At 38.5% G+C, this 17,942-nt stretch overlaps 1 protein-coding gene and 1 long non-coding RNA gene across 6 annotated transcripts in view; one reads left to right on the forward strand and one right to left on the reverse strand.

The window, feature by feature from the left end:
• KCNB2 (potassium voltage-gated channel subfamily B member 2) overlaps positions 1-17,942 on the reverse strand; it is a 435,594-nt gene that overhangs the window by 85,861 nt on the left and 331,791 nt on the right. The window lies entirely within an intron of this gene.
• Positions 97-16,313, forward strand: LOC145510464 (uncharacterized). The gene is made up of 3 exons (XR_014057040.1): positions 97-1,735; positions 6,586-8,533; positions 15,358-16,313. It is a non-coding gene; the product is annotated as an uncharacterized LOC145510464 (long non-coding RNA).

Raw genomic sequence — 17,942 nt, forward strand, 5'->3', positions numbered from 1 at the left:
TCATATGACCCAGAAATTCCACTTCTAGGTATTTACTTAATAAAAATTAAAATATACGTACACAAAAGCTTGTACACAAATGCTCATTACAGCATTATTCTTAATAACCAAAAGGTAGAGAAAATGAAAGCACTCAGTCATGTCCAACTCTTTGTGACCTCTTGGAATTCTCCAGGCCAGAATACTGGAGTGGGTAGCCTATCCCTTCTCCAGTGGATCTTCCAGACCAAGGAATTGAAATGGGGTCTCCTGTATTGCAGGCAGATTCTTTACCAACTGAGCTATCCGGGAAACCCAAAACCAAAATGTAGAAATAGCCTAAATGTCCATTAGTTTATGAACACATAAATAAAATGTCATAGATCTATACAGTGGAATATTACTTGTCAATAACAAGAACCAAAGTACTGATATATGCTACATTATGACTGAATCCTGAAACCATTATGCTATGTGAAAGAAGCCAGGTACAAAAGGCTGTGTATTGTATGATTCCATTTTATGAAATGCCCAGAATTGGCAAATCTATAGAGATAGAAAGTAGATTAGCAGTTGTGTAGGGCTGGCAAGGGAGATGGAGAAATCGGAGGGTGATGGCTAAGCGATACGGAGTTTCTTTTACAGGTAATGAAAATGTTCTAAAATTGATTGTGATGATGAATGCACAACTCTTTGACTATACTAACAAACACTGAATTGTACATTTTAAATGGGTGAACTGTATGGAATGCAAATTATATCTCAATAAAGCTGTTATTTGAAAAAGTCATCAAGGACTTCACTGATGGCCAAATGGTAAGGACTCTGTGTTCTCAATTCAGGGGGCAACAGTTTGAGCTTCGGAAGGGGAACTAGAATCCCACATCTCATGTGGCGTGGCGAAAAAAAAAAAAGTCACCAAAACATTGAACACTTACAAGAAAATAGTACTTCATGGTATCCCACACTGGCACTTTCCATTTTGCTTGCTATCCCTTGATGAGTCTTGAATTTTGAATTAATTTCTTTTGATGCTTCTTCCTCTACAAGATGGCAATAATCATAACAAACCACTCTACCCTCTTTCTTCTTTATAGGGAACTAGGGAGACCAAACTCTTTTGTGTCCTGGATTCACACTGAGATTTTTTTCCCCCCTTAGGAGACTCAGGCTTTAAAAATTGGAGGTGTTATCATGAAAACCAAAGATTTTAGGGTCCATCTCAGAGGACATTTTGCAGGAATAATCGTTCAGCATTTGTGTAATCCTATATCTATGATGGGGGAAAACAAGATTAAAAGCTCCATTCTTGAAGCCAAGAGTAATTTACATGAGATAAAGGGTTCAGAAAAGAGAGAACATTATTCCCCTTGGAGAATTACCTTTATTCAGGGAAAGTTACTGGGGAGAGGAGGAGCTCATAGAAGTGTAAGACAATATGCGCTCACAGGAGGAGCAGAAACCACAATAAAAGCCAGATTCCCAGGAGATGCCCTAGAAGTCACTTTGCAAGGCCACTGGTAATCCTAGTAGGTCCCAGTGAGGATGCCTTAGAGAAACACTGTGACAACTATCTTGAAACCTCATATACTGCCCACCTTGTTTCCATATCTTTTCCAGATAAGGTTCATTTTACAAAAGGGCTGTGAGGACAGTGTTAAGCTCCGGAGAAAAGCAAGTTTGTGCTGCCAGTTTAGCTCTGCAAAGTGAGAATATTCCTACTCAGTGTCTGTACCCTCACATTTTAAAAATGCAGGTATGGAAAATTATTTAATGACCTCAGTATAAAAAAAAAAAAGGCTCATTGAGTATCATAAAGTTACTCCCTGATCCAAGCATTCCTTTTTTTCCTGGAAAAAGAACTCTTCTTGTTATAAAATTAGTGCAGTGCTTTTCTTAATGGACTTGATTATGGACTTCTTTTAAGATGTATCTTAAAATTATAATATATATCTCATAAAATATTATTGGGATGGTGCAATTTAATTTGGTGACTCTTTTTAACATATTTTAAGACATGTTCTTATTTTTAAAAATGGGAAATAGGTGATTTAGAAATGCAAGAATCAACATGTGGATTTGTGTCCCCATTCTTTGTACCAGTTCAAAGCGTTATTTGTATGTTATCTTATGACTGTTATGCATGTAGAAAGGTAATGGAACTAGTAAAATCTTCAATTTTAACACTGAGGCCAAAAAAAAAGGTTTAACCACTTTTCCAATACAACTGTAAATGTCAGAGCCTGAACTCCATTTTAACTCTAAAGGTTACTCTTTAAAGATCAGCTAAGATTCCCTTTTCTGATGGGCCTGGTGGAAAGACCGGCATCGTGCCTTGACAGATCTGAGTTTACATCCTTTGTGTACCACTTATTAACATATAACCTTGGGCAAGTTACAAAACCACTCTGAGTTTCAGTTTCTTTATTGCAAAATACCCTGTTGGGAGAATTCAGTAAGATAATATACTCACAGGGCCTGAAAAATCCTGTTTTTCAGTGAATGTACCTTCCTTTCAAGGGTACTGCACTTTAATAATTGGGATAAACCCAGTCTTTTCACTGTGATTAATGAAATCCCATAATTAAAAAAAAATTCTTCATTCTTCTTTTCTCTTTCATCTATTTACTCCTTGTCCTCTTGCTCTGGGTTTTCTGTTTAACCCACCCACCTCCATCTCCAGGCAGACACCTGACCACACCTTCCCCAATTCCAATCATGTTACCTGATTGCCACCAACCATCTCTAGCACCTGTCATTTTAACATTTTGTCTCTTTGTGAGCTGACCTCTGGCCTCCTCTTCCAGTTGCACTAACCACCAATCTACCATTTACATTCTACCCTCCACTTGTAACAAACTTCTTCCAGTTCCTAGAAAGACTGGAAGCTTCCAGAAGCCAAGACCACCATGTGTGAGTCACTCAGTTGTGTCTGACTCTTTGGGATCCCGTGGATGGTAGCCCGCCAGGCTACTCTGTCCATGGTATTCTCCAGGCAAGAATACTGGAGTGGGTAGCCATTCCCTTCTCCAGGGGATCTTCCCAACCCATGGACCACCATACGGTCTCTTAAATTTGAGTCTTCTGCAAATTCTTGCCTTTTTCTGGACTGTTCTGACCCTTTCTACTCAACTGGCAAGCTCCCACTCATCCTGCAGTTCTCATCTTAATAACCTCTCCCCTGGATGCCTTCTCTGACCCCCTAGATCATGTTCCATCCTGTAACTAAAAGCTTTCTAACATTTCACCGTGTATATCACAGACTGGTTAAGTGTCTGACTTCCCCCAAAGGCTGTATGCTCCTCCAGGAGAGGTATTGTAGAGTCCCAGGGCCCAGCACAAGATCTGCACATAATTAAGTGCTCAATAAATATTTATTGAACAAATGAGTAAAAGAATGAATGAAAAAAGATTCTATTTCTCAATAAATATATGTCAGTCCTTCAACTAGATGCAAAGGATGAGTAGGCATATTAAAGAAAATCAATGTCTTTTTATTCATGTTGTTTAGTTCTGTGTTTCCATTTATTTCTCTGGTCGGGGAAGGAAAGCAGGCTCCTTGGTTGAATCTCAGTCACTCTGTGATAGTAATAAGTTGATCAAGTGAGATAAGCTATAAAGCTGACTCTGGGAACTAGGGAAGAAACGGTATTACTAGCAAAATGTTCCAGTTGTTGGTTTCCCCCCTGAAATACGAATATTACCTTTTAGAATTTAAAAAATCATTGCATTGTACAATGCTCTGTAACTGCATCCAGCTGTCTCATATCACCTGCAGTTTCAGAACCAAGAAAAGTGATTTATGAAGAATAGAGGAAATCCTGATTTTTTTCCCAGTGATAATAATCCTTAAGCTATCACCAGATATTATGTAGAAACTGATGGAAAATTTTGTCCCATCAGCACAGAAAGTCAAATCAGATAATCCAAACCTCTAGATTCTCAGACAGTTAACTCCTTCAAGCTTTTTTCAGTGAGGTCTATGTCAGCTCTGTTAACTTGTTCTCAGGGTTTTTGTGGTTGTTGTTACTGGCCTCACCTAGATGCTGTCTAGACCTACATTGTCCAATGTAGTGGCCGTTAGCATTGTGTGGCTACTGAGGACTTCAAATGTGATGAGTCCAAATGGAGATATGCTGTGAATTTTAAGTACAGACTAGATTTCAGACACTTAGCAAAAAGAAGATAATAGAAAATATTAATAATTTTTATATTGCTTACACATTGAAAGTGAGAATATATTGAATATATTGGGCTAAGTAAAATACACTGTTAATGTTAATTTCATTGGTTTGTTTTTTTACTTTTTTGATGACGTGGCTTCTAGAAACTTGAAAATGTGGCTTGTGTTATTATGTTTCTATTTGACAGTGTGGGTCTAGATTCCTGGACAGTTGATTCAGTGGTCTGGAGAGTGAACTGTCTGCTTAGTGTTAGTCGCTCAGGCACTTAGTTGTGTCCAATGACTAGTTATGCTAGTCCCTAGAGATACAAAGACAGAATGGATCATGGATTTGCTTTCATGGAACTTCAGATCTAATCTAGTAGGGAGTTACAAATATCTAACTGTATAATTTTAAATATCATGGAAAATTCAACAAAGAATATGGAAGGATGATATTGGGACACAGAATAGTGGCAGATAACTGGTGTGGGATGGGGCAATGAGAGGCTTAGAAAGGCTTCCTTGGGGAGGGGTTGTCTGACCTGAGTGTTGATGGAGAGGAAGGGCCAGAAGCTGGAAACATCATGGCCTGTGCCAACTCTGGTGACAACTTTGGTGAAACCAAAAGCAGTCTGGAGTTGTAGGAACGTTAATGATGCAGGCAGAAATGAATCATGGAGATGGAGAGACAGTCCAGTCTTGAAGAGCTCTGTATGCAAAACCAACCTACAATGTCGGGCATTGTTATCTAGGTCTTTCTACTCTGCCATCTTCTCTCCTGTCTGCCATATTATGGAGGAGAATAGATTTTAGTCTTAACAAATGTTGCTGTATGATGAAGTTCTAACTGCTTTTAGTTGCCTTGGTGTTGCTTTAGAGCAATTCAAGATGGACTAAGGGTGACCTCTGAAAGGCACCAGGGGGACCTGTGAAAGGCACTGCTCTAGAGGGATGAGTTCAATGGTGCTGAGAGGTATTGGTGAGTCCCTACTGGGAAGGCCTCCTACACCTAAAGGGCACAGCCCCCTTGCATGCAGTGGACACAAAATACATTTTCATTGGTTTGAGATGACTCCTAGTTGAATGATTTTCTTCCCTTTTTACATTCTGCTCTTAGTTTCGAAGGGTTACTGCTCTTAGACTTAATGCTTGTCATCATCTCAGGCTCTCTAGCCTTACCTAGGGACCTGTTCCCTCCTGCCACAGTGGCTTTGCATATGCTCATCTTGTGAAGCACTCACAAGAGTGCTTCAAACACTCTTCTTTTCTCTACTTTCCTATGTTTCCTCCAGTATCAGCTTAATGATCCCTTCTTTGGGAAGCTTCCTCTGATAACTTGGGATTACCTGATGTCCAGTCTTTTCACAGCGCCAGTCACAATTACATAGACTCATTCTCTGGTTCAGTTGGTCTCATTGTCTATACTGCAGGCATGAAGAGGGTGGGATTTTTTTTTTTTTTTTGGCTGCACCGCACGGCATGTGGATTAGTTCCCTGACCAGGGATTGAACCCATCCTTCTTGCAGTAGAATCTCAGTCTTAACCACTGGACCACCAGGGAAGTCCCAGGTGGGCATTCCTTATGTTTCTGAACACCAGGTTTTTAAAACACTGCTTGGCATCTGGATAAACATGAAGCTAAGGAATGAATTCTAAATCTTTAAGGCACTGCAAAAATCTGAAAAAGTGCTGGTCTGAGGTCAGCCTTCATAAAGCAGCACAGTCCTTAGGCTAAAAATGAACATCAAAAGTTAAATTTTAAATAGCTTTTTTGTAACATTTAAAAAACATAATGGACATCTAAATATTATCTGAGTTGCATTTGCCTACTGGGCCTGGAGGAATTTTATTTTTCCTTTTTAGGAAAAATGCATAATATTTCAAAGGTGGTTAGATTCAGCTATAGGAATGACATATTATCTTTCTTGATTAAGGCTGACCAGTTCAGGAAGCAATTAGATGCTGTGAATAACTAAGTAGATAAATATCCCATAAGTAAGTAAAATCTTTTAAGAATTGAAGCAAAATAGCCCTAAATGTTTCTAATTTAACTGGGAGGAAATGTTTTAGACTTACAGATGAGTTGTCAACTTGTTTTTTGTCTACACTAATCAGAGAATAATATCCCATAGTAGGGAGGGTGAGATAAGAAAGCAGAATATTGCAGAAGTACCCATCTAGTTGCATGGAAAAACACTACTTAAAATTTTTAAATAAATAGAACTTGAAAGCAACTGGGAAATTTTCCATTCAAGTCAGTCTTATGAGAAGATGCAGAAAAGGGTTTGTCAGCTTTGATGCACCCAAAAGGGGCATATATAGCACATCTTGGGAGAGTGGAAAGTGTCAATCCCAGAGAATGAAAAAAATCAGTTATTATCCTTAGTTTTAATAATAACATTGCATAGAGCAATAGCTAACATTTGTTTAATTCTTTCCAGGATACAAAGCACTTTCATTAAATGTGATCTTATCATTGAATTTGAAGAGCCGACTCACTGGAAAAGACTCTGATGCTGGCAAAGATTGAAGGCAAAAGGAGGATGGGCAACAGAGGATAAGATGGTTAAATAGTATCACTGATTCAAAGAACGTGAATCCGAGCAAACTCTGGGAAATAGTATAGGACAGGAAAGCCTGGCATGCTGCAGTCCGTGGGGTTGCAAAGAGTCAGGCACAACTTAGCCACTGAAAAAAACATGACTAAATTCTCACATTCCTGCTACTGCTGCTGCTGCTGCTAAGTCGCTTCAGTCATGTCCGACTCTGTGTGACCCCATAGACGGCAGCCCACCAAGCTCCCTTGTCCCTGGGATTCTCCAGGCAAGAATACTGGAGTGGGTTGCCATTTCCTTCTCCAATGCATGAAAGTGAAAAGTGAAGTGAAGTCGCTCAGTCGTGTCCGACTCTTCGCGACCCCATGGACTGCAGCCTACCAGGCTCCTCTGTCCATGGGATTTTCCAGGCAAGAGTACTGGAGTGGGGTGCCATTGCCTTCTCCTCTCACATTCCTATTAGTCAGCTATTACTTCCCTTTTACAGATAAGGAAAATGAGGCTCAGAGGTTAGGTGGAATCTTAGGGCAGGTTCCCTAGAGGTGAGCCCGAGATAGGGATTCTTGTTCAGTAATGTTTTGGAAGTTCACTTGCAGGAGAAGGGTTTTGAGGAAAGTAGGACAGAGCAAGGGAAAAAAGCTATGTGAGCACATGGTCCTAGCAGGTGACAGCTCAGCCTGACCCACAGGGAGCTCTGGAGTCTGCTGCATCCTAGAATTAGTCCCACCTTTAGGAAGGGAGGTGACTTTTTCTACCCCCATGCAAGCTGCCCTGGGTGAAGAAGGGGCAGGACTGCAACTCCCTGGGCAAGTCAGCTCTTCTTGGACTTTTGCGAACAGGGAGCAGCTCTGCTCTGCTTGCAGCCAGCACTCAGAGCAGTTGAGCATGGATGTCCCGACTCAGTAAAGGGGATCTGGTTGAGGAATAAACAGTGTCTATTATAAGCAGGTTGCCCAAGATAACTCAGATAATAAATATCAACTCTGCTTTGTTGGATCCAAACCTGCTGATTCCACATTTAGCGTTTGTTTCAGTAGAATTGAATAGAAAACAATGATTTCACTTTACTGAAAGAAAAAAAAGAAGCTTATTGCTATATGCAGAGGTGGATTTATTAACCATATATTAGTGAAAACACTCTCCAAACAGTCAAATAGCCAGTGTTTTTGATGTTATTGACTACATTGTGTTAATGAGAAAGCATTAAAATCATAGACTTATTTTCTGAATTTTATGTATGTATAACCCTGAAGTAAATAATCCATATTCATCTAAAAAGTGACCTGATACAAGTCTTGACTGTATAAATTACAAATGGCCAAACTTCTAAAACCACAAGTGACTAAATAGTTTGTTAATACTGTCTCCCTATTGTTCGGCATTCATTTATAGAATACTTTTGCATAGAGAAATAAATAAGATTGAAAAATTAACCATCAAATTCTGTTGGAGCTTCTCCACTATCTGTGCTGGGAATGATTATACTGAACCTACTCAGTTGTAGATTTTCCACTGTAGAATATGGCTATTGATTGCTTTTGCATCCCACATAAATATTTAATAATATGCTCTGCTATAAATCTAAGATTAATGTAATAGAACTATAGGGTCTGCAATATTTCAACTGCGGTTTGTATCATAGCAGCATGAGAGTAAAGAAAGCAATAAACACAATGGAACATGTAATACTGCTGGCAAATAATATAAATCTCTTTTTTGATTAGTAGAAAAGTAGTAGAAATGGTCATGAAAAGCATGATGTGACAATGAAAAGAAGATACATAATCTTCTTTTGTTCTAAAAGTCATGTCTGGGAAGAAAATCTCCTTCAAAGGTATTTTTAAAACTGTTTAAGTTAAATCTGTAAGAACTGGCAGCCTTTTTAATGAGTGCAAATTAGTTAATAATATTTTTAAGCATCGTTAAGGGAATCTCAACCAAAACATAAGATATGGCTCTTTCATTTAATTTTTAAGGGGCAGAAAGTTATTTTGAGAGTAAGATTTTAAGAGCCATGGTAAGCATTAAGCTTTGGTGACAGAATTAATACCTTTTCTCATGATTTTCCTGACAAGATTTCAACAGTGAAGAAATTCTGAGAAAGTAAAAATCATCTGGAATAAATTTCATATTAACTTACATTATCTAAAGCAACACTGTCCAAGTGAAATATACTGTGAGCCACAGGCATAATCTTAAATTTTCTAGTAGGCACGATAAAAAGATGAAAAAGAAACAAGTGAAATCAATTTCAATAATATATTTTATTTAACCCAATACTTCTAAAATGGGCTTCCCAGGTGGCTCTAGTGGTAAAGAACCCGCCTGACAATGCAGGAGACACAAGAGACACAGGTTCAATCCCTGAGTTGGGAAGATCCCCTGGAGGAGGAAATGCCAACCCACTCCAGTATTCTTGCCTGGAGAATCCCCATGGACAGAGGAGCCTGGCGGGCTTCAGTCCATAGGGTCACAAAGAGTCAGACATGACTGAAGTGACTTAGCATACTTCTAAAACAGGAGTCTCTATAGTTGACTTTTGGAGACATTCTACCTTCTTCCGTAGAAAGGATCAGTATGTTTGTGTGTTTTATAAGCTTTGCTGAATTAACTTTAGCGTCTAGTAAGAAAATCAAGTTTGGTGATCATCAGCTCTTTTTATGGGATGTACTTTAAAGTCTGTGTCTGAGAGCCATGAGTTTGGTATTGCCATGACTGTGGAGGGTTATTCATTGTAGACATATATTGGAGGATTATGAGAAGAGTTGTATGGTATACAGAATAGAATTAGACATTGCCACAAAAACTGGATTGCCAATCAAAGCACAATCACAAAGACTGTACAAGATCAAATGATTGTAAAAGAAGGAATCTTTAAGATTGATACTCATACAGAAGTCCTGTCTTATAATTACACAAATACATACACACATACACACACATGCATACACAAAATGGGAAGTGATTTGAATAATTAGCCTTTCCCAATTTATGCCACGTATTAACTTACTGCATCTCATTCATACAGGGTTATCAAACTATTCCATTAAAATTTCTTCTCTGGCACTCATACATTAAGTGGAGTTTGAGATTTATAGGAATTGTGTGAAGAGTACTGTACATCATAAAAGTCTCCATCAAATAATTTCTTTTCATAAAGCAGAATCTGAGTTTTGCATCAGAAATTACTCAACCGGCTCCTCTGGGTACAGAGGAGATTTATTAAATCAAAATGTCCAAAACAGTCTTAATATGTACAGTCTTTAGGTTATGCAAAATTAGATCGATATACAATAATATCTGATAATTTGCTAGCATCATATTTAACATTCACTTAATGAACGTTTGTCTGGTGTCTACTAGGTGTCACAAGGGCTTCCCTGGTGGCTCAGATGGTAAAGAATCTGCCTGCAATACAGGAGACCTGGGTTCGATCCCTGGGTCGGGAAGATCCCCTGGAGAAGGGAATGGCAACCCACTCCAGTATTCTTGCCTGGAGAATTGCATGGACAGAGAAGCCTGATGGGCTACATACAGTCCACGGGGTCACAAAGAGTCGGACATGACTGAGCAACTGACACGTCATTAGGTGTCACAACAGTACCGCTGGGATATGGAGTCAGACTAGGTATGGTCCTTGTCCTCAGATCATAGGATTCTGTTTGATGAAGTCCTGGATGTTGTAGACTACTAGACGTCACTGAACCTCGGACAGCAGGGCTTTACTTCTGCACACAGCATCGTTGGACACTAACCTGCAGATTCCAAGTCTCAGTCTTTTTCCTTTGAAAGCACATATATTTTAAAAATTCAAGTACAGTTGGTTTACACTGTTTCAGGTATAAAGCAAAGTGGTTCAGCTATACATATATATAAAATCTATTGTTTTTCAGATCCTTTTCCATTATAGGTTATTACAAGATATTGCCTATAGTTCCCTATGCTATACAGTAGGTCCTCCTGTTTATGTATTTTATACATAGTAGTATATATCTTTTAATTCCAAACTTCTAATTTATCTCTGCCCACCTTTTCTCCTTTGGTAACCATAAGTGTGTTTTCTATGTCTGTTTGTGTTTTGTAAATAAGTACGTTTGTATCTTTTTTTTTTAAGATTTTACATATAAATGATACATATTTGCCTTTCTCTGTTTGAATTACTTCATTTAGTATTATCCCTAGGTCCATCCACGTTGGTGCAATGGCATTATTTCATTCTTTTTTATGGCTGAGTAACAGTCCATTGTAGACATGTACCACATCTTCTGTATCTATTCATCTATTGATGGACATTTAGTTTGCTTCCATTTCTTGGCTATCGTAAATAGTGCTGCTCTGAACATTGGGTGCATGTAACTTTTCAAATTAGAGTTTTTGTCTCTTGCAGATATATTCCCGGGAGTGGGATTGCTGGATTGTATGATAACTCTATTTTTAGTGTTTTGAGGAAACTCCATACTGTTTTCCATAGCAGCTGCACCAATTTATATTCCCACCAATAGTGTAGGAGGGTTCCCCTTCCTCCACATCCTCTCCAGCATTTATTTTTTGTAGTGAAGCCTCAGTTGTTTTTTTTTTAAGATTGCCTCCCAGGCCTCATGTTGCATGATGGTGGTAATAGAAAAACAAAGATGTCTTGTGCTATTGAAGAACTATTGACAAATGGATACCAGGAGAGCTTCTGTTTTTAAAAAGCGATTTTGGCTAGCTCTTCTCCAAAGCAATAAAGAGATTATGTTTCTCACTCTAAATGTCTATAAATTTTCAATAACAAGAGGATTTTAAAAAGTAAGCACAGTGCTGGTTTATATGATCTATTTTAAATGTTGACTGACATGTGGAGAGCTCATATTCGAGAAAAATGGATTTTATAGTCATATAATATTTGTGCTTAGAATTATAAAGAAGGTTAAGAGAAATAATCCCAATGAAACTGAAAAGAATTGTGATTTACATGCTATAAAATAAAGAATTACAAGGCTGGTGAGGGAAAACCCTCTTTTTTTGAGGGTAAGAAAAAGAATAGTTAACAATTAGCTGAGCCTTAAAATAAATAATATGTGTGCATATGTGTGTTTTATGGGTGTATATTAAAAAAATAAAGTCAAAGATGATGAAAACACTGAAAAATAAAAAAGAATATTTGACAGAAAGGTAAACAAAGGTATAATGCCTTTAAAATATTAGGCTTTTAATTTCAAATGTTTTGGATATTTTAGTGAAAACATTTTCAACTCCTTGAGGTTAGAAATGGGGTTCTTTTTCAATACTCTAGCTCCAGGATTTATTTTTCACTTAAAAAATTTTTTTAATTGTTTTTGGCCTCACCACACAGCTTGTGGGATCTTAGTTCCCAGATCAGGGACTGAACCTGGGCCCATGGCAGTGAGAGTGTGGAGTACTAACCACTGAACCCCAGGGGACTCCCCAATGTCCCCAGTGTTTAGTACAGTGGCCAACTCAGGAAGTTTTCAATAAATAATTGTTAAATGGATAAGTAGATGGATCAACTAACAAATTATTTGAATAATGAACTTTAAGAGAAAGTAAATGAAAATAGCATTATTTAGAGTGATTTTGTGTCTTGCTTTGTTTTAGGTACTTTACATAGTAAGTCACAGATCAGTCCTTTAAGGTAGTGCTACTTAAAGTATGGCACATGGACTGTGCCCAAATGCAAATTGTTATTAATCTGTGACAAGATAATTTCAATATTGAAGTTGAAAGTAGGCACTGAGAATTTTTAAATAGGAATTTCCCACTGCCCAAATAGCTAAGAGCACGATCTTTATCCTAATTTATCATTTATTTATTTTTAACAAAAGTATTGGTCCATAACAAACTAGAAACTACAAAGAAAGAAAGGAAAGAAGAAAATAAATCAGAAACTGGTCCTTCAGCAGGGAGTTTGAAAAGCACTGCTCTAAAGTATGTACTGTACTCTCCACTTGACTGGTAAGGAAACTGAGGTTGATAAATCAGGTAGCCAGTAAGAGCTGAGATTGTTGGAATCAAATGCTCCAATCTCTTTCCTATTTGGAACACAGACAAATCTCCTAGTTAAGGTTTGATTTTATGACCTATTTTTATTGATAAAATGAAGATAGAAAGTATCTGGTTATTTTTCTATATTCCAAATGTAAATTGAGCCTCGCTTGTGTGACTAACAGCCTCCCCAGCAGCAGCAATATTTAGGATTCATGCCAGAAAAAATGTAACACAGTGAGAAACACACACATGAAATAAATGGAAAGGGAGACACTTTGAGCAACATGGCAGGGCTGGCTTGTGATATATAATGAGTACTGGGTCTTTCCTGGCAGTTAAGACTCCACCTTCCAAAGTGGGCGGTGCGAGTTTGATCCCTGCTTGGGGAACTAAGTTCCCACATACCACGGGGTATGGCCAAAAATTAAAAAAAAAAAGTGAATCAGTGCTAAGGAAGAGGGAATCTAATTTACTTCCCACAGGGACCTCTGTTCTGCCCTAGCTCTTCTGCTTCAGCAAATATCAAGGAGGTCAGTCTATTTATAGTGAGTTGGGGAACTGAGCCCACTAGCTGGGGTTCTTGGGGAAAACATCCATCTACTGATTTCCTCAATCAGCCATTTGCCTGGAATATCCAAGGCTCTTGTGGCAAACATGTTGTTTGCTGTTTGTCCCTTATTTGGATGATCACTTTTATTTTGCGTTTCCTTCAGTTTGAGCATAATGAAATTCTAGGGACTTCTGAGGAAACCAGAGACTCCCAGCTTGGTAGCATCAGGTAAGTCTTTCAATTGAAATTAAAATTTCATAGTTTACATATTTAAAATATCTCCTCCCCTTGACTGGTTGTATAAATGCAAAAGGAAATACAAAATCTTGGTGGGAGAATACTGAATTTATGAACATGTTAATATATATCTAGGAAACGAAACCGCTAAAAAGGCAATCAAAGACTGGAAACTGTAAAGCAACTTGTTTGCAGAAGCACCGCACAGGCTTAGCGATGAGACTGAAAGACGCCTGCAAAGTTGGCGTCCTAGGAGGTCCCATGTTCAAGCGCAGGCCAAAAGGCCGCTTGGGGGCGATGTTGTAAAGGGTGAGTGGCTGCTCTGAGGAAGACACGAACAGGTCAGGCGTCTCTTTTGATGGTGAGAACAGGGCAGGTATAGGGTGGTGTTCTTGAGAGCGATCACAGAGAGGCCACTTAGCAGTAAAGATGTCTCTGGTTCCAAGAGTACCATGTATGTACAATTCTAAATGCATCAAATGGATAAAGTTGGGTTAACACTCCTTTTCATAGAATTAGAAGTCACCGTGTTCCTACTTTGAACGGTAGTGCCCATGCTGGATATTTTGTTGAGATCCACCATGAATATGAAGCATAGAAGGAGAGAATAGTTGATAATGTTTTGGGCAGTGAAAGTAGAATAAAGTGATTAACAGTAACAGAGTAGCTTTCAGATTCCTTGGCATAAGGGTAGCCATTTGCGAAAGGGACACCTTAACTTGTAAAATTTCCAAAAAACAATGAAAATTCCCAGAAGAAAGAGTTAACTTACATTGATGCTATTATTTGCAACAAGCATTTATCTGCTGCTGGGCCATAGTAACAGGCGTGCCATCCTTTTTGCAAAATATCGCCATTTTTGAATTTTTTCCCCAAAGAAAGCAGCTTTTTCACAATCTTTGTTATTTCATTTATGATAAGGGAAAATGAGCTTGTTTTATAAAAAATTAATTTTTATCTGAGTATAGTTGTTTTACAATGTTGTGCTATGGGCTGGTTTTATTTTTTTTAAGTTTTTTTTTGATAGAAAACAACAAAATCCTGTAAAGCAATTATCCTTCAATAAAAAAGTAAATTAAAACAGTTATTTTTAATTGGAGGAAAATTGCTTTACAATGTTGTGTTGGCTTCTGTCATACATTAACATGAATCAGTCATAGGTATACATATATCCTCTCCCTCTGAAACCTCCCTCCCACCTCCTACCCCATCCCAACCCTCTAGGTCATCACAGAGCACTGGGTTTGAGCTCCCTGTGTTATACAGCAAATTCCCACAGGCTATTTTACATATGGCAATGTATATGTTTCCAGCTACTGTCTCCATTCATCCCACTCTCTTCTTCCACTGTGTTACGTATATACAATGGGATATTACTCAGCCGTAAAAATGATGCACTTGAGTCAGTCCTAATGAGGTGGATGAACCTAGAACCTATCATACAGAGTGAAATAAGTCAGAAAGAGAAAAACAAATATTGTATATAATGCATATATATGGAATCTAGAAAGATGGTACTGACGAACCTATTTGCAGGGCAGCAATGGAGATGCAGACGTATTTTTTAAAAGATTTTTTTGATGTGGACCATTCTTAATGTCTTTATTGAATTTATTATGATATTGTTCCTGTGTTTTGGTTTTTTGGCTCCAAGGCATGTTCTTAGCTCCCTGACCAGGTATTGAACTCACAGCCCCTGCATTGGAAGGTGAAGTCTTAACCACTGGACCACTAGGGAAGTCCCTGGGTTTGTTTTAAAATAAATTTATTTGCAAACTATAGCCAGTTTAATAAAAGCAAAATTATAGATGCAATGTGACAATTCTCAATAATTTCTCTATGTGAATTTTTTTGAACACAAGTTTCTGTTACTTCCTTTACAGGCACTTGGCGAATTCAAGAGAAGACAATGACAGGAGAATGGAAGTGGAATCGATCTGGTGTTGACATTTTAACTTAAAATCTAGAGAATTCTTTGAGTAAAATATCATCATTGAAAATTTTGCTGCCATACTCCAAAATGAATGAAAGATAGGATGTTACATATGAATTGTTATGAAGACCCAAAGAAAAAGGCAGCCAGCTTGAGACTGACATATACTAGAAAAGCCTAACAGGGATCCTTGTATACTTGCAGCTGTTTATGTTTGCAGTTTGTACTGTGCCTTTGGGGTATAGTGACTATTGGTAGGGTTGTTGAAGGGATAACTGAGTGTGTGAATGAAGAAGTATTTTCTAAAAATGAATTTGCAAAGGTCAGGCAGGGGTAGTGCTTGATCTGATTTATCAAGTTAGACTGTCTACACTAACTTCATTAATCAGATACTTGTGAAATTTCAGCCTGAGTTGATGCATGACATGTATTAATACCTCCTAGTTGTGATCTGTACTTTCTAGGTTGCATATACCTCCAAGGTCTTTGGAAGTCACACATATGGGAACTCTTTGCATGGAAAACATTAGAATAAGTACAGGTGTTTATTTTGAAGTGCTCTGAGTACATACGAGGAGCTGACTCATTGGAAAAGACCCCGATGCTGGGAAAGATTGAGGGCAAGAGGAGAAGGGGGCAACAGAGGATGAGATGGTTGGACAGCATCACTGATTCAACAGACATGATTTTGAGCAAACTCCAGGAGATAGTAGAGGACAGAGGAGCTGGTGTGCTGCAGTCCACGGGGTCGCAAAGAGCCAGACATGACTTAGCAACTGAACAACCATTAAAAAAAGCATAGTCAAGTCTAGTTCCCATAAACTCTCAGTGCCAACTGTCAAAGAAAGAGGCTATTAGTTTATAGGTTATCCTGCCAGAGCTGTAATAAAGAAAACATGATTCTCAGAACTCTCTGTCATGGGCACCATCCATCTTTATTTCGCCATCTTTGAGTTTATGCCTAGCCTTTTACCGTTTTTTTTTCCTATTGCTTTCTCCTTCGTGAAAAGGCAAAGTGACCATAACCTATGAAACCATACCTGATGTTAGTTTAACCAGGTGGTGAGGTATACTATTTCTTCCTATAATAAAATACCTTATTTCTAAATTAAAACATTTGAAAACCCCATTATACTTGGCATTAATGTCAACTCTCAGCAGTGCACTTATTATCTGAAATATTTTGAACAAAGTGGCTTTGATAAGCATTTGCCTGGTTAGCTTCTGCCCCGCATGCGTGCTTCACTCACTTTCTCTTTCCCCCTAGTAAGGCAGGACCTCGGCGCTACTCTTGAAAGGTACAATTGTTCTTGGAACATGAGGAATGAGCCTCACTAGAGGAACAGTCACTTGAGGACTCAAGGACTAGCACGGTCCCCTTTGTCCTGCCGATTCTCCATTCAGCACTGGCACAATTTGGAAAGATCAATCGCCTTATTTCCAGGGCTCGATGCAGAGTGACAGAAACAAGAAAGTGATGCTATATATATTTCTAGCATGACTCCCAAATTATATGCAAAGATGATGATTAATTCTTTCCTCAATAGTCATAGTAATTATTTCCCTGGAAGGTCCCTGGGGGTACCTCACCTCATTTCCTCTATAGAAAGGCCTGATTAGTTGGCTGTATCCTTCATATCCACCAGCATTCTGGGTACGCAGCTCACTCCACACTTCCTGCCCAAACAGTGGACTGAAGATGCCTCAGGAAAGTCACAGCTCCTTGGAAGGCTGCACCAGGACTGGCTTGGAGTTTGTGTTTGAGGACTCCCAGCAACGGATTTTGGTTTGGTTCTGTTCAACATCAAAGATTTATTAAGTTGTGAGTGTTTCTCATGCATGCGTGCATGATAAGTTGCTTCAGTCGTGTCTGACTCTTTGCGACCCTATGGACAGCAGCCCTCCAGCCTCCTCTGTCCATGGGATTTTTCAGGCAAGAATACTGAAGTGGGTTATTGGGCCCTTCTCCAGGGATCTTCCCAACCCAGGGATTGAACCCATGTCTCTTATGTCTCCTGCATTGCAGATGGGTTCTTTACCACTAGCGCCACCTGGGAAGCCCTGAGTTCCTCTCAGTTAGGCCCAATAATGAGTCCTTCAAAACAGGGTCACCCAGGAGGTCAAATCAAGGCAGGCCTGATCCAAATACATGTCCTACCTACTTCATCACATGTTGTTTTCCCTTATGAATTGCTTTTCTCTTCCACTAGTAATGTTTCTCCAAAATTTCTCTAATCAAAATTAGACAGTCATCTCATAGTATGTAATCTATAGGGTCAGATGTCTCTTCTTCCCATATTTCTTTTTTTATAATTCAACTTATTTTCCACATTTACTTATCATTATCATGAGTTATTTTTGCCACTTAGAGACCTGATAGAAGGAGGAATTCAAGGATGTTAAGAGATCAACGCAAACTTTAAAATTTAACACATGTGGTTCCTGTACAGGTTAAAGGATTCTAACACAGCCTGATAAATAAATAGATAATTAGAAACAATTCGTTTATATGGAAAATTTAATGACTCACAAAGC

The sequence above is a fragment of the Giraffa tippelskirchi genome, chromosome 6 (genome assembly GCF_054371585.1).
Source record: "Giraffa tippelskirchi isolate mGirTip1 chromosome 6, T2T-mGirTip1v1.2.pri, whole genome shotgun sequence".
Classification (NCBI taxonomy): domain Eukaryota; kingdom Metazoa; phylum Chordata; class Mammalia; order Artiodactyla; family Giraffidae; genus Giraffa; species Giraffa tippelskirchi.